We start from the raw sequence: 24,523 nt of genomic DNA, 5'->3' as shown, positions 1-24,523 counted from the left end.
TAGCTACATGTGTATATAGTATGACTGTCAGGATTTTGGACAATGGTTGCTTCCATGCTATTTAATGGTGCATTTTTTTAACGCTTTGGCCTTTTGGTTCCAAATCTTATTGTTCGTTTGTGGGTATTATCGCTGTAGAGTCACATGCGATTTCATAGCACCTCAGCTTGTGGAAAGATGCTCTGTCTAAAGAAAGATTGAAAAAAAAGAATGTTACTGTTGGAAGGTAAAAATTAAAAAAATTAATTTCTGGAAATATCTGTATTTTGCAAGGAGTTATACAATAATAATTTAATATTAGGAGGCAGAACATTTGCTGCTAGGCCAGCTTCTTGTAAATAGGGAAGAACATGATAGTAAGAAAAAAGCACATAATGCTATGGGCTGGTGCCCTGCCCGAGATTTGTTCCTGCATTGCACCCTGTGCTGGCTGGGATTGGCTCCAGCAGACCCCTGTGACCCTGTGTTAGGATATAGCAAGTTGGGAGATGACTGACTGACTGACTGACATAATGCTAGAATCTTTAATGTGAGCTGTCAAAATAAAGACCCTCCAGTAAAAGTTAGCTATGCTTAACTGCCTAGATAACACAGACCAGCTCTTGGTGAAAATAGGAAATGCCACAGTGTCTAATAGATAGGTCAATAGGAGCATAAACTGACTTTTACATGAAAGTGCATTCACAATATAAAAATAAAGAAAGAAATAATAAGTAAAGAGTTAAGCTAGTTAAATATGAAACTGAAAGATAAAGATATCTCAATGCTTGTGTTTACAGCGAAAATGGCCAGCATAAAATCACAATTCTATATACATATGTGTCGCACCCTGCAACGTAGCAAATCACAAATACCACTGCATTCACGTAATAACAGGTTGGCAATATCCAAACCTAGATTAAGTATCTAAAAGTACACAAACTACACAAAACAGCACAAAGTTATGCACAAGTCTCTGTAAACCCTAACATATTGAAAAGCCCACGCACTCTCTCACATGCTGTCCTACTGTATTTTCAATGACATTTGAACAGTCTTGTAGAGCTACCACAAGCAGATTTCTCATAGCTGATGTTTTTAATTGCTTGTCTATGCCTGTAATTTTGTGCTTGTCCAGGAGAGTCTCTCATTTTCCATCTGTATCTGTTTCTTCTCTTCTCCCCTGGTGAACACAAACCAGCCACTGCTGTGGAAGAAATAAGCATCACTCTCAGAAAGCACTTTATTATTAAGCTAGTAAATATGGAGATCAGGATAATAGAATGACAGCTGTATCAGGGCAGTCCTGGTATTGCATTTTATAGCTATAATGTATGTTGATGTAGATTAAAGACTCTAAGCTATAACCAGGCCACAGATTTCCTAATTATCGTTTTTCTGTTATAGATTCTACTTATTCAACCTATTAAGTGTACACAAAAGGGTAATAAAAGTGACTGGCTCAATGTGAACATTTAGCCGGAAGTTGGAAGATATTCTTGTTTATAGAAATGACCTTATCCTACTGGCACATCAGTGCCTTCATATTTCTAAAGTGGAATATGGTCTTCAAAATCTGCAGTCTGTAAAATATCTTTAGGTCAGCTTGAGGAAAATCCAAATCGTAAAAGTAAAGTGTTGACAGACATAAACAGTGGCATTCATAAGGTGGGGAAGCTTTGGGTGTTATAACAATAGTGCCCCACATTTCTAAATCATATAGATAACATATAGGAGATACAGAATGAAAAAATTCATGAAACAAGTTAACTTTAACATTAAGGTCCATTTAATGCCTTAAACCCTTGCTCTGCTACCACATTTTCTTTGTCTTTTTGTTTTTGTTCTGAGCTAATTCCTTCTCTTATTTTGAATTCAGAAAAGTTGTGTGAGAGGGTAGTGTGAGAATCCTGCATCTACTTGAGTATTAGCCCTGCCAGCATGCTTGTTAATGAATAAACAGTTAAAAAAAACAAAACACTTAACAGTGGAATGAAAATAATGATGATGATTACTATCTTAAAAACAAGATAAACAGCATTACATTTTCACATGTAATATACTTAACTCCTTGCTACATTCCAATAGAATTAGAGCAAACCCAGAGTTGTAAATTCTGAACTGACACAACACCAATGAAACAGGGAAATAATAGTTTGCTTAATTAAAACAGAGAAAAGCCAAGCAAAATGACACCTTTTATTGGCTAACTAAAAAGATTACAATATGCAGGCTTTCGAGGCAACTCAGGCCCCTTCTTCAGGCAAGATGTGATCAATTAAATTAATGTAATTAATTAAAACAGGAATTCAGTTAGAAGAAAAAGATGGTTGGAAAGTAATCCTGCAGCTACAGGACATCTGCCACAACTGAATTAGAAACACATCATCCTACGACAGTGAATGAAGAATTGATTCATTACTGTGCTATACTTCAGTCCAAATTAGAACAGACATACAGTATGTATGTTTCATGTTTCACATCTTTTGTAATTGTTCCAATTTGTGTACTTGCATATATCATCTTTTTATGTCTATAAAAGTCTATGTTGCCGTATGGTTATTCATTTTATAATATTCACCACCATGCTAAGTTGGTTAGACCTTCTAACAAGGTGGTTTAACTTGTTCCTCTTCACTGGCTCCAAGATGAGAAGCTAGTCTTCATCCACTTTTTTTTTTTATATTTTATTAATTTTATTGTAATCATTCCGAACAAATAGATCAATTTTTACAAAAAATAGGATTGAAAACAAATCAAACCCCACCCCTAGTCTTCATCCACTTCTGTTCAAGAGCATACTGCAATAACACTAAACCCAACTAATAGTCTTGTCATCGTAAAATGTATACTTAAATAATATCACCTTGGGATGATTCTGTCTTGAGTATACACTGCAACTGACCCTTGGTGTCTGCAACATAAATATTTATTCTAATGTCATTTGTGTATTTTGCTTTGCTAAAACTAAAAGGTTTTAACTATGGTAATTGTTCTATGATTCTGCTGATGTATTTCATTTTTTCATTCCCTACACATATTTACAATGATTAATGTACTGAAAATAAAAATGATGTACTTTTACATGATTTTACCATCTCATTTTACCCACATCAGATAGTAATACTGAATTTTATTTTTCATTAAGTGAATTATTTGTCAACTATCCATTTAATGGCCGTAATAATTTTAGTCAGAACAATTATATACATTTAGTAAATTAAGTATTTTGAAAATTAATATGCTGTTTGACAATTAATTAATTTCACAAGACTTAAAAAACACCATTATGACACAGTAAATGTTTATTCTCTCAGGTAAACAAAGGAAAATAGTACCAAAAACCTTTTTCCTTGAATTTCCAAATTTACTAATAGCACAATTAAAAAGGATATTATAAAGAAAGCCATTTTACAAATGTCTGAAAAGTACAACAAAGTGAAGTAGCACTCTTGTTAATGGATAAATATTTGTTCCTGAGACAGAATTATAATTCAGTTGTGTTTTCAGAAATGCAGTATAATGGTTAATTAGATCCCTTTATGATGTTAATATCCTTTAGTTTACTATTCAGATAATCCTTAATATACTGAAATGGCAGTCAGTGCTACTCACCCCTGAGGTTAACCAGCTGCTTAATAAGAATTTTTCTCACCCTGTATTTCACAGTGAATAATTCAGATCTCTATGTTTAAATTACATTTTCAGGCTTAACCTATATTTACACTTTTCTAAATATATTTTCATGATTAGTTTAAAAGGACAAGGAAAGGATTGAAAAAATAGAAACTGTTACATAAGCCACAACTGATACAAAGCTTTTAAATCTATTAGCAAACAATTATATGATAGGTCACATTTAATATTAATAAATGCATGCAGTTACAGGAAAGGATGTGAAAAGTCTCTATGGTGACCATTTACCCAGAATGCACATAACTAAGTGCCCTTCACATACTTATTAATATAAGGCAGAAAAGGTATTATTCTGCAACAATCTTAAATTTGTCTCCATTTTTTAACTTTTATTGTATAATAAATGATAAACCATTATCCAGTTGAATGCAGCAATTACTGTGAATTATGATACATTCTCATTTACTTTGTGGAAAAAAGATATTCTTTCCCACACTAATGATAAAATCAATAATTCAAAACATCAGAGGGAGTCACAAAACTGCCATTTCCATTATTAAGCACAGAATCTATGTAAAATTAAAAAAAAAACCCACACAACTGTTTTTAAAAATAGCATGTAATTTAGATGAGTTTTTAAACTGTGCTAACATGGTACAACACCCTAGTACTACATAAAATGTGGTAGTAAAACATACCCTCAGCATATATTAACGGGGACAGGGAAATACAATACATTTAAAGTTAAAATAGAATTCATGTTTTATAATTGATAGAACAATTTGTTAAGTATTGACCTATAACTAAGTTCACCACAAAATGCCATTAAAATACACGATAATTAATAAAATAACACATTTATATCTCAGAATGCTAATGTTTCATCACTTCTAACAACTTGTTAAATCACACAATAGCTGACTAATGTGTTTACATCTTCATATAAACTGATCTCAATAAATCTGAAAAAATATGTGGTAATATAAGGAGAACATAGAGAGGAAAAGCACTAAAAAGTCAACGATACTAAAAAAAAAAAAAAATATGATGAACTACTGTACTTCCAATGGCATCTTCATTATATGAGAAGGGGAAGAATACAAGATGAGACACTCTGACAGCACTACGAAAAGAGAAGGGAAATATCTCTTTGGGAATGGAGCTCATTATGGTACCAAAAAAAATCTGAATCACCAACAGAAGATTGCCCATTAGCTTTGTATGAGGGGTTGTGTTGGAGAAAAGAATACTTACATTCTTTTTAATTAATGTTTTTGTAACACAGATGGTGTAATAATTCTAGACAACCAGAAGCCGACCCAATAGTAAATCTTGACCATGATTACCAAACAATTGGCAAGTTATTATGGCATATTTAATAAAAGAAAATTAAATCCAAGTTGCTGCAGCTGTCTGATAAGGCACAGGTTATGACTCATCAACAAATGTTGCACAGAAAAAATTGTGCTTTTGTCATGACGTTCCTGGCTCATGAAACTCAAAATGAGGATGACCATTAACACTAGAATTACCAGAGCCTACGAAAAAACTCGTAAATCCGTCCCACCTTAAATCGCGTCTTAAATCCGTTTGCACATCTCCGCCAGAGTCTTTTGTCATCTAAATGTGCTGATAAACAAAAGCTACTAGCAGCCAGCTATTCCATCCCCCCATCCTGGAGTACAAAAGAAACAGCATACAGCAACATGTGGGGACTGGCAGGAACACTCAATAACACTGAATAAAAAGAAAATCAAGTGACGGTGAGATACGAAGAAGGCAGCTTCGCCAGCATTTATGTGTCAGAACCCTTTTGGGTGGGGGGGGGGGGGCGTTAGTATGCGTCGACTGCGAGAATGAAAAGTGAATTAAAAAAAAAAAAAAAAAGCTAACCTTTACCAGTATCATAAGTTACACTGGCTGTTACAGACTGAAATCAAATTTATGTTGTTATTCTAAAATTGTAAGAATAAGAGCAGTTCCTTTCTCAAAGTGGAGCCATGCGGGATTGAACTCACCACCCTCTGATTCCCAGTCAGGAACTGATACCATTACGCCACCGCGGCGGATATAGCAAGAGTGTCAATGTGGCATGCTAACGTGGCTTTTTTTTTGTGTGCAGTTATATTTTTGAATAAAAGTGCACGTGTTCTCTTATTTGTACCTTTTGTGAAAGTGTTTCTTTGATATATGGACTTCAGGCTTCATACGTTATATAGTTTATGCCTACATTTTGTCATTTACTATTAGAATATGAAAAACGTTTCTGTTTTAAAAATGTGTTTGCACAGACTACTATACTGTAGAAACGGAACACACATGAAATGCGTGTATTCCAAATAACGCTCGAATTATTTCCACTCTAAAACTCCACTTCAATCCCAGATAATCAAATCAAGGCAAGGCATGAGCTAGGAGAAGTTCATTCTAAGTCGGTGGGGGGATGGAATAGCTGGCTGCTAGCAGCTTTTGTTTATCAGCACATTTAGATGACAAAAGACTCTGGCGGAGATGTGCAAACGGATTTAAGACGCGATTTAATGTGGGACGGATTTACGAGTTTTTTTGTAGGCTCTGGTAATTCTAGTGTTAATAAACAGGTATCAGTTTTCCAAAAGAGGCCTGGAAACAATGAAAGTCTTACCCTAAACTTGAGAAACAAGCTTTACAACCTGCATGGGCCAAAACATGGGTTAAGACTTACAAACTGAAAATGGCAGAGTGGAACCATGGAAATCCTTTACATAACTTACAAAAGCATAGTTCCTTAATGTTTAAAGACTAAACAAAACATTCAAAACAAGGAACACACCAGAAGGGAATCAAAAAAGCTCGGTCTGCAGAGGTAAACCTTAAAGCAAAGAAGAACAAGTCCATTCTCCCGGAATCAAAATCAAAAACACTAAGCCAAAAAATTCAGAAAAATGAGCCAAACAACATAAACAGGAAAGGGCAATGACTTATCAAGGGACTGAAACTTCTGAGCATTTTAAAAGGAGCTGAAATTGGTCCTTGAACTGCTCCATCAGAGCTCTTCACACACACCCCTAACACCCCACCACCCAGGTTCAACATATGGTATGAAAAACCCATAATATAAAGATCTAATAGATGCATTTTCAAAAATTATCAACAAATAAAAATGAAAACAAAGACACATTCAGTAACAGAGTTTACAAAATAACATTTATACAACAAAAAATTAAATGAAAAGAATAGACACTTGGGCCAGGGATGAAATGAGTCACTGTTTAAAAGTAATATCTGATATATATATATATACTATTAAATATATTAAACAAGCATGAAAATCCATGTGCATTGCACACATGGGGAAATGTTTGTCACTTCTGAAGTCCAACCAAGGGTTTTCTGCGAGGAAAGAGCTGAGAGTGGAACATCACCCGGTCCAGCAAGTCATGTCATCCCCATCTCTCACCTCTCTTCTCACTTCTTCTGGTCCTGCTGCTATGTAAATTAAAAAAAAATCATGTGCACCACTGTCATTTGGACTAGTTGTCATGAACTAGGGAGTTCCTTAGCACAAAGTTCCAAAAACTGTCCCTAAAAGATCTAGTAATGGAAAGTTTCGTCATCCTTTGACTTGCATGGCAAAGGGCAAACAAAGACTCTTTATAGAATGGTTTAATTTTTTAAATGCTCTGTAACCAAAAAAAGCTCAGAGGAGCACAAAAGGCATATAAGGAGTTGACTTCAAAGCTAGGCAATCAAATAGCAAAGACACCCCAAATCACAAATCCTGAGAAAGGTCAAAAAGAGAGCAAAAGTGGTAAAAATCCAGTAAATTAAAGAAAGCACAGCAGAAATCATAGAGAGCTCACTAATGTCCAGAGCACACAATGTACTGCAAGGGACTGTGTGTTTCCTGAGCCATTGGAGGGTTCTATTCAATAAGGGCGCGCACAAAAAGTCGACCTTCAAAAGGGCGAACTCAATTGGGCGCGGAGAATAAAAGCGCACATAAATAAAAGCGATCTTCAAAAGGGCGACCTCAATTGAGCGCCGAATAAAGGCGTGTGTAAATAAAGGCGAGCTTCAAAAGGATGACCTCAATTGAGCGCCGAATAAATGCGCGCGCAAATAAAGGAGCGCTTCAAAAGGATGACCTTCGGAGCGAATTAAATTAATTGTCCTTGATTATGCTAATAGACCGCATCTCGAATATCTACGTGGCATTGCACATAATGTACAGCTTCAAGTGTAACTTGCTTTCACCTTTTTATACATTCAGTCATTGCCTTAATCTAATTTTCTGTAATTTTGAAAACAACGAAATATGTTCAGTCATTGCCTTAATCGAATTTTCTGTACTGTAATTTTGAAAACAACGAAATATAGAGAGCTTTAGAAATAGTTCGTTAGAAGTTCATGCATTAATTAATTGGATGTTTTAATATTCTTGCTTTCACCTTTTTATACGTTCAATCATTGCCTTTATCTAATAAATTTTCTGTAATTTTGTTGCGTTTGCCTTTATTCGCTGCGCCCAATTGACGTCACCCTTTTGAAGCACTCCTTTATTTATGCGCGCAGTTATTCGGCGCTCAATTGAGGTCGTCCTTTTGAAGCTCGCCTTTATTTGCGCGCGCCTTTATTCAGCGCTCAATTGAGGTCGCCCTTTTGAAGGTCGCCTTTATGTGGCGCCCTTATTGACGGATACCCCATTGGAGGGTTGAGGGCAGTCCCTTGATGGCCTTGCTTGAGGAACCACTCACATTATACATTGAATGTTCTAGACCTAAACACAAATCACACACAGAACAAATTGTTGCAAATAAAAAAAACATACACATTTTTATACCAAAATAAAAAGTCCCTTAGTAAAATAAGAATGTTTCTATTAGCATTTTACTTTCTCTTTGTTTACAAGAACCGTGGCATAAAAGCTCCTTCCTTTCAAGAAATGGTAGTGTGGGAAACAGAGTTCAGGGTCATTCCTTGTGCGATGGTTGTCTTGTTGATAAGTAAGCCTAACTGACAGAATTGCAGTTAAGTTCAGTACATTGAAAACACCTTTTATGATCTTTGTTTCAGGTGGTAGTGAGTAAACCACAACAGATGAGAGATAATGAATGGCACTGATAGAACAGACCATTAAAAGGTAAATGACAGTGTTTGTTCATTGTAATGGCTTGTAGAGTACTGCACAGCATAGTGCTGAAACATGGATGGTCTCAGTACTTTAGTGAACACAGTGGCAACTAAATGATGTTTGGATGTTGTACATTGAATTTAATGAGACTAGTATTGCAACACTGACATTTACTTGGCAATATGATATTTTTCAATAAGAATGTTATTAATATCTCTCAGTTCTGTACATACAGCTTTTGTCAATTCACACTGTGTACATTTGGTGGTCTGAGCACTGCATGATAGCACATTGCTATTGCTCTCTCCACTCAGGTGTTCCCACTCATTTTTTTTCTTTTATTTGTGACTCCTGGAGAGACACAAGCAAAAAGAATGCTTTTGCGATTCTCCACTTTAAGCTCACATTCACTTGCTCTACCTAACTTTCAATTTTATTACTGGGCAGCAAACATACAAATTATAAAAACCTGGACATGGACACAAATAGATGAACATACACAGGCTTGATTCGCAATAGAAATAAAATCCTGCAGTACTTCTTTATATTCCTTTCTTTGTGTCCCAATAAATGCATGTTATCGCCAATATACTAACAACCCAATTATGCTTCACTCACTCAGAATATAGAACCAATGTAGGAAACATTTTAAGATAAGGTTTTATCTGTGGCACCTCTGCAAGAAAACCACTTTTTTCAACCCTCGCAAACATATGCAGTTTTTAATGTCTGGAAAACATTTGGGATTAAATCACTTAGAGATCTGTACATAGACAACGTTTTTGCATCCTACAAACAATTACATTCCAAATTTAACACATTTTTTTCACCACCTTCAAAGTGGAAACTTTGTTAAACAGAATCTGCCCGATTTTCCTCACCTCCCACCTCCCTCTATGCTGGAAAAAATATTGCTCAGTTTCGAGGACTCAGACAGCATTTCTGCAATATATAAACCATTTTACAGTCCCTCCCTTTCAAAGATCCAAGAGGACAATGGGAAAAAGATCTCTCACTCAACATATCAGAAAAGGAATGGAAGGTAGCAATGCAGAGAATTCACTCGAGCTCCATATGTGCAAAGCATATAATTATTCAACTCAAAATTATATATCGAGCACATCTGTCTTGTTTAAAATTGTCAAAAATGTTTCCATGGCAAGATCCGACCTGTGAACGCTGCAATCATGTTCTAGCCTCACTGGGTCACATGTTTTGGGCCTGCACCAAATTAACATCATTCTGAACCAAAATCTTTAAATGCCTATCAGACAGCCCACTAACAGCTGCATTTGGTGTACTCCCAGATGGGTTTAAGTGGAGAAGGACAAACAAACTGTAAATGACTTTACTACACTATTGGCACTGAGACTTATTTTGCTCAACTGGAAGATTCCTAACTCTCCTTTTTTAAGTCAGTGGGTAACTGATGTTTTATGCTATTTGAAATTGGAAAAAATCTAATTTTCACTTAGAGGATATGTGCAGAACTTTTTCAAAACCTGGCAGGATCTGATCAATAACATTTTAGAATAAGCATTTAAAGCACTGGGGAAGCAGATTCTCTTTCCATTTATTTTTCTTCTCCATTTATCTATATTCACTTATTAATTCATCTGTTTACTTATTTTACTAGCTTTAAGTTTTAGTCTGCTGGCCATGCTCTCTTTCTCAGGGGTGGGGGTTGATTTGTTTTCAATCCTATTTTTGTAAAGATTGATCTCTTTGTATGGAATGTTGTATTATTACAATAAAATCAATAAAATAAAAAAATTTAAAAAAAAGTTCACATTCATTTAAGTTTTATTTTCTACCTATTTTGTGCTACAGGCCAGGCTTATTAGTGTGCCAACCAACTGTTCGGTAGCAAACCCTTGTAGCTGAGTACCAACCCCATAATCTGTACCCTAGGAGAATGCCTAATTTGCCTTAATGGTGGCTCTGGCCCTGATTGTGTGCATAGTTTTAAGTTCAATTAAGATTTATAAAGGAACTTGGGGTGGTGCCTGATGTGCATACTACATCATAAATCTGATTTATTTCTGTTTTGTGCATACAGTGCTTGTGCCTTTGAAGCGTAAGCAAAATTTTAGTATAGAAGCTAAGCAACGTTTTATACACGATGCCTCTACTCTCCTGATTAACTGATTAGCTTGATTTTCTGACATAGTTCTCTCTTGTGATTCCAGCATTAGAAACTGCTGCTGCCATCCTGCACAGTCCATAAAAAGATGAAAAAGAAAATTCAAATAAAAAAAAAAAAATCTGAATTAAAACCATGAGAAAGAGACCAAAACAAATGAAACAACACAAGCTTCTAGAAAGTCTAACAGGCTCTAACACTAATATGTGTGATGGACGACCGGCTACGGACTCCGGTCGCCACCCCCAAGCCGCTAGGAGGAGCCCTCCGGACAGCATGATGGTGCCCCGACTTCCAGCAGGGCCTCATGGACTTTGTAGTTTATACACACAGCCCTGCTGGATACCTTGGGGGCCACCGGGAGTCGCTGTAGGGGGGCTAGTGGGCTCTTGCATGCCCTATAACCCGGGAGTGCGTCACAGTCACGTGACTGGAGGAAACGACGTGCTCCCGGGATGAAGAAGAGGACTATTTGCCCTGACCCGGAAGGAAATGGACTTGTGGGTTGTGCCTGGAACCACTTCCGGGTCAGGAGCTATAAAAGGACTATGGGAAGCCCAGAAAACTGAGCTGAGCTGGGAGGTAGGGTGGCAAAGTGTCTGGGCGAGGACGATTGGTGATTATAGAGAGTATTGTGATTTATATGAGTGTAGTGTGGAGAGTGCTTGGTGCACTGTATAACAGCAAAATAAAATATTGTTGTACTTTTACCTCGTGTTCAGAGTGGTACCTGAGGGTTCAAGAGGTAGACAAAAGCCTTATTCGCTACATATGTTACTAACCAAGAAGGTGTTAAGGGAGATTCCAGAAGGATTTTCATTGCTCATATGTGTTTACATATACAAACAATGGTACAATTATAAAATAATTTAGCTCCTAAAGAGCAAACAAATAAAACATCCCCAGAGGTGAAAAAATGAAAGACAGAAGAGATTTGAATAAGACCAAACTGAATTGTTGTATATATTCTAAGGCAGGGGTGGGTAACATCAGTAGTGGTGGACCACAGTGGCTACACATTATTGTTTCAACCCAGTTGCTTAAATAGAAACCAATCCTTGCTATTTTCAGACCTTATTTAATTTTATAGCTTCTTATATCATAATTTCTTTCCATTCCAAGGATATCATCCAAATGATTAGAAGCCTAAAATGGATCATTTTCAGTCCGCCACATTTTTCTCTTAAGTGTTTTATTAAACCAAATAGTGTATGATGAATCCAAACAGGTGTATATGGAAACATGTTAGATGGAGAACTGCTGGCTTTTTGTCTTATTGCTAATAAGGAGCCATTAAAAACAATAAATACAACTGTTTAATGCTGAAATAAGCAAATAAGGGTGGGGAACCTTAACAACGAGGCTACTAAAATAAAGCATCAAACTGTCATTTGAGAAGTAAGTGCTTCATCGGCAATAATTGACTCCTCATTAAGAAACTTGAATGGAACAAAATACTTTGGGAGTGCACAAAATCTCCCTAAAGATGAGCAAGATCTGCCAATTCTTTAGTGCATCACAGGCTAGCCACCTCCTCCTCAAATTTAGCAACTATAGGCTTGAGGTGCTGGATGAGCTGGCATCTTCCGCACATATAAGATAACATAAATTGTGGATTTTAGAAATTTCAGGGTTTTCGGGAGACATTTTTAATTGATTTTAATGCTTTAATAATCTAAGCCTTGCAGCATGTTTACCATACAAAATATAAATTTATGATTAAACAAATATCAAGCGACACAAAATTAAATGGCTTATTCTCCTTGCATTGTAGATGTTCCATCATGCTCTTATTTTGACTTTTTTATTTTTCTATTTCAGGACAAACAAGTGAATAATATTTAAGATGCTTGATTATTGTTGGGTCAGTCTCTAGTCTCATACTACAATGTTATAAAGTATTTTAAAAACATCTCAATAACACTTATTGCTTCTGGAAAAAAGCTTCAATTAATGCAAACATAATATGAGGGTCTTTTCAATGTCAGTCTTACTTTAACAGTTTCTAGTGAAATTTTTACACCCTTTTTAAGTAGCCATTTTTTAGGTATGATCTTATAGAAATATCAATAGTAAATACCTCTCTATATACTTTTGTCTGTTTTTTGTCACAATTTCACATGCTTTTAAGTTTGCCACCCTATTGCTTAAGTACTATTGTATGACATTGTGCACAGTGAGTAACATTTGGATGTCTCCCCAGCATTCATATCTTGTTTTGTCCCACCTGATTGTTTGTCTTCATAAGCCTGTTTTGTTTTCTAATGCTAAATCGCCAGTCTGTACTCTTCGTCTTTTCTAGTGTGACCCTTTGTGTGCTGTAACGTTGTTATCTCCTCTACCACATCATGCTGGTAGATTACATTTTTAAATGCCAGCCCATGTGTGTTACTTTGCTGTCTCAATCCTTACTTTAACATGAGTGAACCTGGGTTGAGAATGATTTATCTGGTCTATCTCAAACACTTATTTATTATCTTTCTACTTTCCTTTGTTTCATGTGCCCTTACTGCAACCAGAAACCAAGTTTTATAAACAAATACTACAAATAGTATCAAACTTGCAAAAAGGGCAACAAACAACATTTAAGGAAAAGCTGATACTGTCACATTGTACATTTTTTGTACATCAGGTCATGAGAAAAGCAAGTCTGCTGGTATTTCACTTACATGGATCACATATTTAAGAATACCAGTGGAAATGTATTGGACATGGTTTAAAAGCAGGATGCACTTTTGTACACATGAACTGAAGCTGTTCTAATGTTTGTATTGCAAAGAAATGTGCATTTGTAAGTAAGAAAATTTAATTCAGCAAATGTGTATCTTTTCAGTGTAAAAGGGAGTGAGAATTTGTGTATACATTGAGGGAATAACACAATACACTGCATATGCATAATTGTGCCTATTTATTTTAATTTGAAGCATTATTGTCCAGGCTCTGATGAGCACATTGTTAAAGTATTATAAAAAGGCAGACATTACAGATAACAAAAGATTGTAGCTCTACTAACAAAAGCAAGAAAATATACACTTAAAATATTTATAAAATAAGTTATTCTTTAAATTATGACAGTAAGGAAAGAAAATTGTGCCTGGCATGAACAGTGCATCTTCATAGAAAATGTAATTGAATACTAGTCATTTTAAACTCAATACCATGAAAATTTAGCATATTATTTAGATTTAAATTTTTTAAGCTCTTTTAGAAGTTATTGATTTTGACTTTTATGATGATTATATTTAAGGCATATATGTCATTGTTGTGGGGTTAATAAAATATTTCTTTTGCAGAGGTGGTTGCTACCATATTTACCATCAAGATGTAATGATTTTTCAAGATATTTGGGTATTTCAGCTGTAAGCATCTTAAACTACACCTTCTTCTGTTGTAAGTAATATTAGAACATAAAAGGACTGTAAAGTTCCAGGAGCACAATTTACTTTGATTGTAAAGCAGTGCATTCATTATAATTAGTTACCACTTCCAGGCAAGGAAGAAAATAAAACTGTAAATTAGAACACCATTGGTTATGGAACATAAAACTTAGAGCTCATGTAGGCATATTAGAATCATTGCTGAGACAAACATTCAAAAATGTGAGTGCAGATATTTTGTGTACATGCATACAAAATGCCACGTTCTATCACTTTCACATCTTGAATGCAATAATACGTTTGAAGGAAATGATAATTGAAGTCAGACTCAACAGTTTTTTCCAAGTAATTTTGTTTAATTAAAATCTGTGCCATTAAAAGGATCACTAATCTCTAGTTCAATTCTTTTTTTCTGTTTTCTCATATATTTACCAGAAACATTTTGTTGCTGTTTTATTTTATTTTTCTTCTCTGTACATAAAATGGGTTTCAAATTTCTTATGCTTTTATGTCTTTTTTATACAGCTATAATTTACAGTAAATAATTAAGTTCTTATGAACAAGCTCAAAGAATTGCAAAATAACATCACTTACACATATACAATATCATCATAAGTTTTATACATTGCGTAAAACTCAGTATAATAATATAAGTAACTGGTAATGTACTCCAAACTAAAAGCAACTGGCATGTGTTTTCTTTGTCTTTCACTGTTAGTTGTATGATCCAACAGTACTGTAGTCTAAAATAAATTTGTCTGTTAGAAGACAGTGGAGATTCAGAGCCTATCCCAATATCACCAGCACTTGGCTGAAGCTCTAGAACAGTGTTTCCCAACCTCGGTCCTGTGGCCCTCCTGTGGCTGCAAGTTTTTGTTCCAACCAGATTCCTAATCAGTAACAACACCTGATAGCACTGATCTCATTTAATTAGCTGGTATTATTCTTCTTTTATTCTACATTCAGAAAAGCACAGCAGCATGATTTTTATATTATAAGGCATTTGGAAATATTTCTGCTTTTGCTATAGATTTAAAATTCAAGACAAAAGAGATAATAGTGGACTTCAGAAAATCACATCCTGCCCACATCCCACTCAGCATCAACGGTTTAGATGTGGAGACTGTTAGGAGTACCAAGATCCTCGGTGTGCACATAACTGAAGAACTTACATGGACACATAACACCTCATCACTAATCAAGAAAGCCCAGCAGAGACTACACTTCCTGAGGTGGCTGAAGCGAGCAAGTCTTCCCCCTTCCATCTTCACCATGTTCTACAGAGGCACAATTGAAAGTGTTCTGACCAGCTGCATCACTGTCTGGTATGGCAACTGCAACATATCCGACCGTAAGTGCCTGCAAAGGATAGTGAAGACAGAAGAAAACATTATTGGGGTGCCTCTCCCTTCACTACAGGACATATTTTACAAACGCAGTGTCCGCAAGGCCTGCAGCATTGTGCGAGACCCCTTACACCCTTCACATGGACTTTTCACACTTCTGCCATCCAAGAGAAGATACTGTAGCATCAGAGCCAGATCTACCAGGCTGCAGGATAGTTTTTACCCCCAAACTGTTAGATTCCTTAACACCATGCAGCCCCCTGGGATCTTCCACACTGCCTCAACCACCTCTAAAAACAGAACTTTTATATATGCGAGCCACTTTTCTGCAAAGATTAGTGTGCATGTAGAAAAGAACTGAAAATCTCATACTGACCTTTGAGTATTTTGACACTCTTGATATCCTTCTGCTGTGAAACATTCTGACCTGTCATTGTTTACACATGTCTTAAACAACTATTATCATACACTGATAATTTCTGTATTATCTATATCTAGTATTTATTATTTATTTATTACAAATCTATTGACTATATTTTTGTATCTAGATTGCAAATACCATACTTTGCATCAATATTCATATTGCTAACTACATGTCAATATTGCTGCTACTTCTTTGTCTTATCTTTGCACAATGTCTTGTCTTGTTTGTGTTTTAATTTCACATTTTAATTCTATTTTTAATTTATTATTTGCACGTCATGTTGTTACACTGTGGACCCTGAACTTCGCAATTTCGTCTATCTGTATACTTGTATATGGTTGAGATGACAATAAAGTTCACTTTGACTTTGAAAAGCTTAACTCTCTTTTGTTGATTTCATTATATTTTTCCCTTTCTCTGTGCAGTTTTTCCCCTTTGTTGTATCTTATTAATGACAATTAAAAATGAGCAGAGCAGACATGCTGGCAAACAACACTGAATAATCAAAGGCTGCAAGTACTTTAGCATCAGACCCAATAAATAGTAAATAATAGATTAATTAAACAATTAGAACACCTAGAAAAGTAGAATGAAAATCAAGATGAAAATATTGTTATTGTTTTCTAATTTCTATTTTGTCCCCAAAACACAGAACTTGGGAAATAACACATCACTTAATTAGCCAAGGAGTCCAATTAAAAACAGAAGATAGTTGGAACAAAAACCTGCAGCGACAGGTGGGCCACAGGACCGAGGTTGGGAAACACTGGTCTAGAAGGAGCTGTGGTCAAATTGCAGTGAACTTTTGGTTGTATTCAGCAAATGGGGAGCTGCCAATTTATTTAACATGCATATCTGTGGGAAATGTTAGAAACCCGAGTACCATATGAAAACCATAAAAACATGCAGACAATATACAGACAAAACGTTGAGTGATGTTGGGTCAGGAATTAAACCAGAGTATTGTGAATTAACTGTGCTTGTTGCTGAGCTACATTGATTATTTGATTATAACATATCTCTATATATATAAAATCCAACATCTATTTGTCTCTCCGCTTTTCACAAGATAACTACTTAACAGATTTAGATTGGGTTTTTTTCTATAATTTGCTTGAACATTCCAGTTGATTTTGTGACTTCTCTCATCACATTAAGAATCACAGTTTGCTTGGAGGAGTGATATATTCACACTAATCTGAGACAGAGGCTGCATGCCAAGGGAAAGGGAAAGCGTGACATCCAGAATGGGGAGTTGGGCAGGGCCCTCCTTACTCATGCGCCAGCCTCTGTTCGAGTCGGTGTACCTCTGCATTTTGGAGTGGACCTTGCCTCCACTTAGCTAGCGATACCTGTTTGTTTATTGAATTTTAAAGTTTGTCCTGTTTCACTACTATGCGGGTGGAGCCATGGGGCTGGCTTGTTTTTATAAAATAAAAGTTAAATCTACAGTTCACAATGGGTTCAAAAGCAGTGTACAGCGATATGGAGAAACAGATGTTAAATTACGTTACAATTTTAGTGGAGGCAATACTAAAGGTCAAGAAAGTCATAAAAGTCAAGAAAAAGAAAATCATTTCCATTTATATAGCGCTTTTCTCAATACTCCAGATGCTCTACACGCAGAGAATGCTTGAAAGAGTAAGCAGAAAAATGCTGATAAGTCAACAGGGAAAGGGTAGGAAGCAGAGCTGACAGTGCCATTGATTCAGATACAGGGTGGAATGAGTGACATGCTAGGAGAAGGAGGATTAACTACCTAGAGGGTTTGCCAGCTGTTCTTCTTGGTATACCACATTCAGGAACTGAGGAACTGAAATGTTTTTTTTTGTATTAAATTATTAAGTACTGGTCTCTTATTAGCTAAAACTAAAGGTGATATTTCAGTATCTGTCTCCTTCAATATCACTGGATAGGCTGGTTAACAAGGTATTACAGATATTTTCTCTTATGTACCACCTATATATGTAAGAACAATAGTCTGGTTTGAGGTGGGATAAAAATTGGAAAGCCTAAAATTCCCATACTTTTCATTTACAAAAAAATATACAACTCAGAGCTTGAATTTCATGTGTGGTAAAAATGGGGGGATTGACCTCTACGGTATAAATAAATTGGGGTGGCCTTGTACTGGCTTTGAGGGATTTCAGCATCAGGTTCATAAACAATAATAGGGAAATGGTCATTTTGTAACCATTGTAGATGGACATGTGGCCGGGTGGTGCCCCATTCAATGGAATCTGCTTTGCACCTAGTGCAGCCAGGATAGGCTCAAAAATATGGTGAATGATGAAGGAGAGAAAAACAGAGCTTGGTAGAAAGCAGAAGAAAATGCAATTCACAAGATGTTAAGTTAAAACATTGACAGAAAAAGCATTCGTAAGTGAGATGCACAATAACCTAATGTTCAGTCACTACACAATTAAGACAAAATGAAAAAATCACTTATCCATATGAAATTTACTATTAAATTAAATGTAAATGACTTCAAGTATACTATATGTACAGTGGATTTAGAAAGCATTCAGACCGCTTCACTTTCTGCACACTTTACTGTGTTACAGATTACATTTTAAATGGAAGATTTTGCCATTTTATTCATCAATTTACACTCAATAGCCAATAACAACAAGTGAAAACATGTTTTTAGAACAAAAGAAAATCTATATTTCTCACCTACAATAGTAACAATCAGGCAGAGATATTCACTTTAAGCTGAAAAGTTATAGTTGTTTGATTCAATACCAATAGCAACAAAAAAAGAAAGAATTATACAACAGGGGTAGGTTCATGCAATCATCTTTAAGTCACAGATAGCAATTCTCAAATGGCTTCTTTTCTTTAGTTGCAAATTATATATATTTTATCAGAAAATGAAAATAAAAAGATTTCTTGCCAGAGACATATTTCCTTGGAAAGTGTCCAACAGCTAGAAAGCTTAATAAAAGTGTCCATATTTTCACCAAAGAGCAAATGAGCTAAGCTGTTTTCAAAAAGGGACAGAAAAACTTCAACTGAACTGAAAGATCCATGAAAGTGTGTCAAGGGAACAAATTGCAGCTATTGAACTGAGAGAACTCTTTCGAAAAAAAAAAAGGTCCAATAAAAGGCAGCCACTCTTCTTGTCCCTTCTTGCACATTCAAAATACCTCCATGACACTTTAATTTTATCAAAACACAGGAAATCTTATTAAATCATTATCACTATCAAGTTAGTTTTCCATGGGAATCAAAAGCTATACTTTCTGACTATGCAAAATATTATGAATCCTGATTTGCCTTTCATCTTTCCCAGAATACACACATTTTCAGGTTTAAGGCCTATCACCCGAAATCTGCCATCTGAAAAGAGTCAAGTATCTCCCTTACAGAAAAGTTTTGACTTACTTATGCACTTAATATTATACAGCTACTATTTGCACAATTTATTTAAGCCAGTGAAAGGTAAGAGTCTACTGCAAAGGTTTCCAAACTTTGTGTTGTAATATGGCTTGAGGGATGTCACAAAGTTAATACTGTGATTTGTTTTAAATTTTTAATTTCAATTTTGACTTTAAATATCAAACTAACAATGCCTAAAATTGACAAAAATTAAGATCTGAATTCTCATTATAAAATAACTATGTATTTGAATATTACTGTATTTTATCATATTTTTATGTATTCATATATTTATTCATTCATAAATTTATTTGTAATATTTATATTATATTTGAATATGAAAGTTGATTAAATATCCTGGATGTTGCTGAAACATTTGAACCATATATGCTTATTATATAACTTATTAATATTTTGACTCTTTTTAGTTACAAAAAATGACCAGTTGATGCACAGTTGAAACTACAGGGGAAAACTGCTGCCTTCAAATGAATATGAGACCTGTCAGCAGCAGCTTTCGTTGCTTACACAAAGAAATCAAAGAGAAAGCAGATTGTGGCACAGCTCGCAAATAAACAAATCACACAGAATTGTTCATAATCGCACACAAACGTTTCAAAAAATGCAGTCAGTGGTCAACAGATTAGCTGATAAGTAGATCTGACCCAACTTGATACTTCTCAAAATGGGATACCAGCTTAGTGCTTTTGGCAGCAAGTGCTGTTCAATGAATACCATACAGGCCTAGACTAAACTCAGTTGCTCATTTACACCATTTACTGGTCACAGTAAAAATGTAATATAGATGAAATCAATATTTATTTTCCTCACACCTTTGTTTTACGAATTGTGTGTCAACCCAGCAACCACTTAAGATGCTGAATGCATTTTACTTTTTTTTAACTGAGGTAGATAGGGAGCATTGCTAACACTGCTTGTTAAATTTAAGACTTTAAATAAAAGTCATTCATATGGTGCTGTATACAAAGATTAAAATGGAGACAGTTTATAAATTTTTAACAAAGAAATGGCAATTAGCTTTTCTCACATGTGGCCTAACATGAATGAAATTTGTAACTCTTACCAGGCATATGGAAGTCACTAACTATAAAAAATTTAAATAAAATATTTGTTTGTAAATGTAAAAATTGCTGTTTTGTCTTTGTTCCCCTCCTAAAGATGTAACTATGTATATAAACACAAATGCCTATCATCCTGGAATGTTGAACAGAAATTTGGAATACTAGGAGAATCACCATGGAAAAAGCTTGGAAAGCCATAGTCTACTGTAATATAAGAGGTGAGCTTGGAAGCATATGCTGATAGTGTGTTGCCACACCGACCTTATGACGAATCACGTGGAATGGGACCCATGTGTATTAGGTGACACCTCAACACCACATTGGAACAGTGTGAAGATTTTTACAGTACATCGAGTGCCAATCCTGCCACTAACCCCCAAGTAAGTTGGAGGACCTACTTGTATGGCTGGATGCAGATTAATGTCAATACCAGGTCGAAGCAATTGCAGGTTAATGGCCTTTCTCAAGGGTCCAGTGGAGTAGAGTCACTTCTGGTGTTTAAAGGATTCAAACCAGAAACCTTCCGATTGCCAGCGCAGATCCCTAGCCTCAGAGCCACCACTCCACCCATAATATAAGCAGGCATGCAAAATAATTCTACCAAGGCCAAGTATATGAAAAATGATTAATTTATTGACAAGAATTCTCAAGGAGTGGTACACATAAGGAGGAATAAAAAGAATTAAAGTAACCTTAAGTATAACAAAAGCGAGATACCTCTGTGGGTCTGACTGTACAGGCCTGTCTTCTTGTTGGCTTCAAAGTAGTAGTCTTTCTCACCACCCTTGTCTTTCTATACACTAAAATCACCTCTTGACTCCAGATTCCTTAAAGCAACTTTAAACCTCCTTTCAAGGTTACAGGTGACCCTAGTTTAGCTACAGGGCTATCAGAAGAATGCAGACAATTGTGTTTCCTGAGCCTTCTTGAGCTTTTAAAGGTTTGGGTCTTCCCAGCAGCCTCAGTGCCTACTCTGTTAAATGAAAAAGCTATCTGCTCCACAAGTATGTGGTTTAAAATTGTTTAATTTAATTTATATCTAGTGTTAGACCAGCCAGTTAAAAAATATTTAATACAGTGCCTTTGAGAGCACGCACCATCATGGAAACCTCAGGTGCTAAACGTAATGTAGCATTTTAAATTAAAGGATATATCTGAATTGATTTTGCTGTGGTTTCAGTTTTAAAAAAGTTTGAAAGTTTATTTTCAAGATCAATGTGTCATCTTTATAATTACTGGCATATAATTAGACATGCAAATAAACATCACTGATGATAAATAGCAAAAACATTAATGTTTGTAATAAATTACCTTAGTCTGACATTCATTAGTTGTATACTGAAATGGGCCTAAAGGACAAGGATGATGTTCATCTGATACCTTGATTGGTAGGATTGCTTATATAAGACTGTTGTCGGGCTTGTTCATATTTCACGCACAGAACATTTATGTGCACGCATCATGGCTGCCACGCGTTCCCAACGTTCATTTGATGTGTCCTCTGAGCAGGTCCTCAGAAATTAACGCGACGTGTGCGTGATTTGCAGTCCCAGCAAAAATTCGGGGGGAACAGTGTGATAAAAGTTGGAATGTGATGTCAGAGTCTCTGTTTACTGTCCACATGTGACAGAAAGCGGCTTTGAATATCCCACGGAATCGATGTGCCTGCTTCGATGTTTGATGAATGGTTCGATGTGGTGAAAAAAAATGCTGACATACAAATGCATTCGTGGTGCTTTATATTCAAGCGTCACATATTCCCCATCGTAATGACACAATACATTTAAAAAATCTCACATACTATCTTCTGTGGTGTATTTTCATTTTGCACCTTCACAATAGCAACAATGTACAGCGCTGCATTTGAGCTACAGAGAAAAAAATTAAGGACACAGTGAAAAGGTGTATTTTGTGATTAAAGCGGAAACTTCGGCTTTAATCTCGAAATGTCCACTTTAATCTCGTAGTTTACTTTATCATTAAAGTAGACCGTCGTAAACATCATCTTAAAACCGACCCAGTTGTTAATCACTACGTGCTTCTGGGGCTTCCTCCTGACTTGACAGCAGCAAGCAGCAATAGATCACCACACAGAATACATTAAATGTATTGTATTCCAACTCTCTGCACATTTAGAATAATTAAATTTATACTTAATATCATTTTCATGATGAAATGCATTAAAGTATGTGTTACATTTTACAGATAAATCATTCATTTTGTTTAAATAATGAATACTGTTAATAATCACACACATGGGGGTAACACAGTGGCAGAGGAGTAGTGCTGCTGTCTCGCAGGGAATCACGTCACTGGTGTTCCCTGTTTGGAGTTTACATGTTTTCCTGCTGGGTTTCCACAGTGTGCTCTGCTTTCCTTTCAAAGACATGAAGGTTTGGGGATTTGTTGACGGTAAAATGACGCTAGCGTGTGTGAGTGCTTGTATTCAGCTTGCGATGAGCTGATGCCCCGTCCAGGGATTAATTCTGCATCGTGCCCAATGCTAGCTGGAATGGGTGCATCCCTGGATTGATGGATTTAATCATTAAACATCATTTTCAGAGATATTGCGGCAAGGTGTCCTTGGAATTTAATGGATGTTTCAGGCAATTCACAACACAGCGAAGCCGAACATTTCAGCGTGTCAATTTAGGAAACTACTCCTGACTTCACCAGGATTTGGGAGAGCTTCTGAGTTGTCCTAACTTGCTAGGAGCTGTCAGAAAGGCCACACACTGACAGCCAAAATGAAAAGTATTGGTAATGTTATGTTTTTAGGCCACAGGGAAAATGCAGCTTTGCAATAACGACAATTTGGGTACAGCATGTCACAACCAACTGTTTCTCAAAGAAAATTTCACATCCTTCATGGAGTAGTGCATCACAGTCCACAGATGGTTTGTATCATCATTACAGCATATGCAGTACTGCTCAATAATTTTAACTTATACAAAATTTCCTTGCTTCCCAAAGATGAAGAACTGGAATGATTAGATGATATTGTTAATAATGGTGACGATGACAATGTGCAACATGAGAGTAGGAAAGGCTTCAGGTTTCACTAGCAATTTGCCAGTCTTCACTTTAGGTAAGCCTGACAATCAACATCATTATTCCTACTTGGCATGCTAATAACAAGATTACACTTTGCAGTTTTGCTCAGTACACTTTTTGTAGTATCATTTAGAGCAATATATGAACAAATAGAGGCCATTTCAGTTCTCAAGTTTACTTTATTTTCATTGTATAATATCCATCCATTATCCAACCCGCTGAATTTGAACACAGGGTCACGGGGGTCTGCTGGAGCCAATCCCAGCCAACACAGGGCACAAGGCAGGAACCAATCCCGGGCAGGGTGCCAATCCACCGCAGGACACACACAAACCAAGCACACACTAGGGCCAATTTAGAATCACCAGTCTTTGGACTGTGGGAGGAAACCGGAGCACCCAGAGGAAACCCACGCAGACACAGGGAAAGCATGCAAACTCCACGCAGGGAGGACCCGGGAATTGAACCCAGGTCCCCAGGTCTCCCAACTGCGAGGCAGCAGCGCTACCCACTGCACCACCATGCCGCCCCTTGTATAATATTCCTCTTGTAATCTGATTACTTTCAGCTGCATTTTTACTTTCTTTCTCATTGTGTCAGTATGGGCATCAGAAGTATTGCAGGACAGACTGGGCCTATCAGCAGTGTCTGAAAACATTAAGTTGCATCAGTCTCAATGGACTCAAGATTCCTCTGTGGGGAAAATAAGAATATTGCTGTATTTTTCAACATTACTATTCAAAAATGTAAGTATATTTGTGACAATTATTTAGTGATGTTCATTTATTTTTTCGTGGCACAAATAAAGCCTCACCTTCCATTGTAGCAGCTCTGAAGTGTTTTCAATTGATGGTGACATTAGTAGGATCTAAATAATAATATGAGCATTTAGCCTCCACACTGAGTGCTTTGAATGGAAGGCCACTTCTCGTATATACAAGCATGTATCACTAAACAATAAAAAGTGTCTATTAGAAAGATTTAGAAG

Source organism: Erpetoichthys calabaricus, chromosome 8 (genome assembly GCF_900747795.2).
Source record: "Erpetoichthys calabaricus chromosome 8, fErpCal1.3, whole genome shotgun sequence".
Taxonomy (NCBI): Eukaryota; Metazoa; Chordata; class Cladistia; order Polypteriformes; family Polypteridae; genus Erpetoichthys; species Erpetoichthys calabaricus.
The sequence above is the reverse complement of the archived record's forward strand: the minus strand, read 5'-3'. Positions refer to the sequence as shown.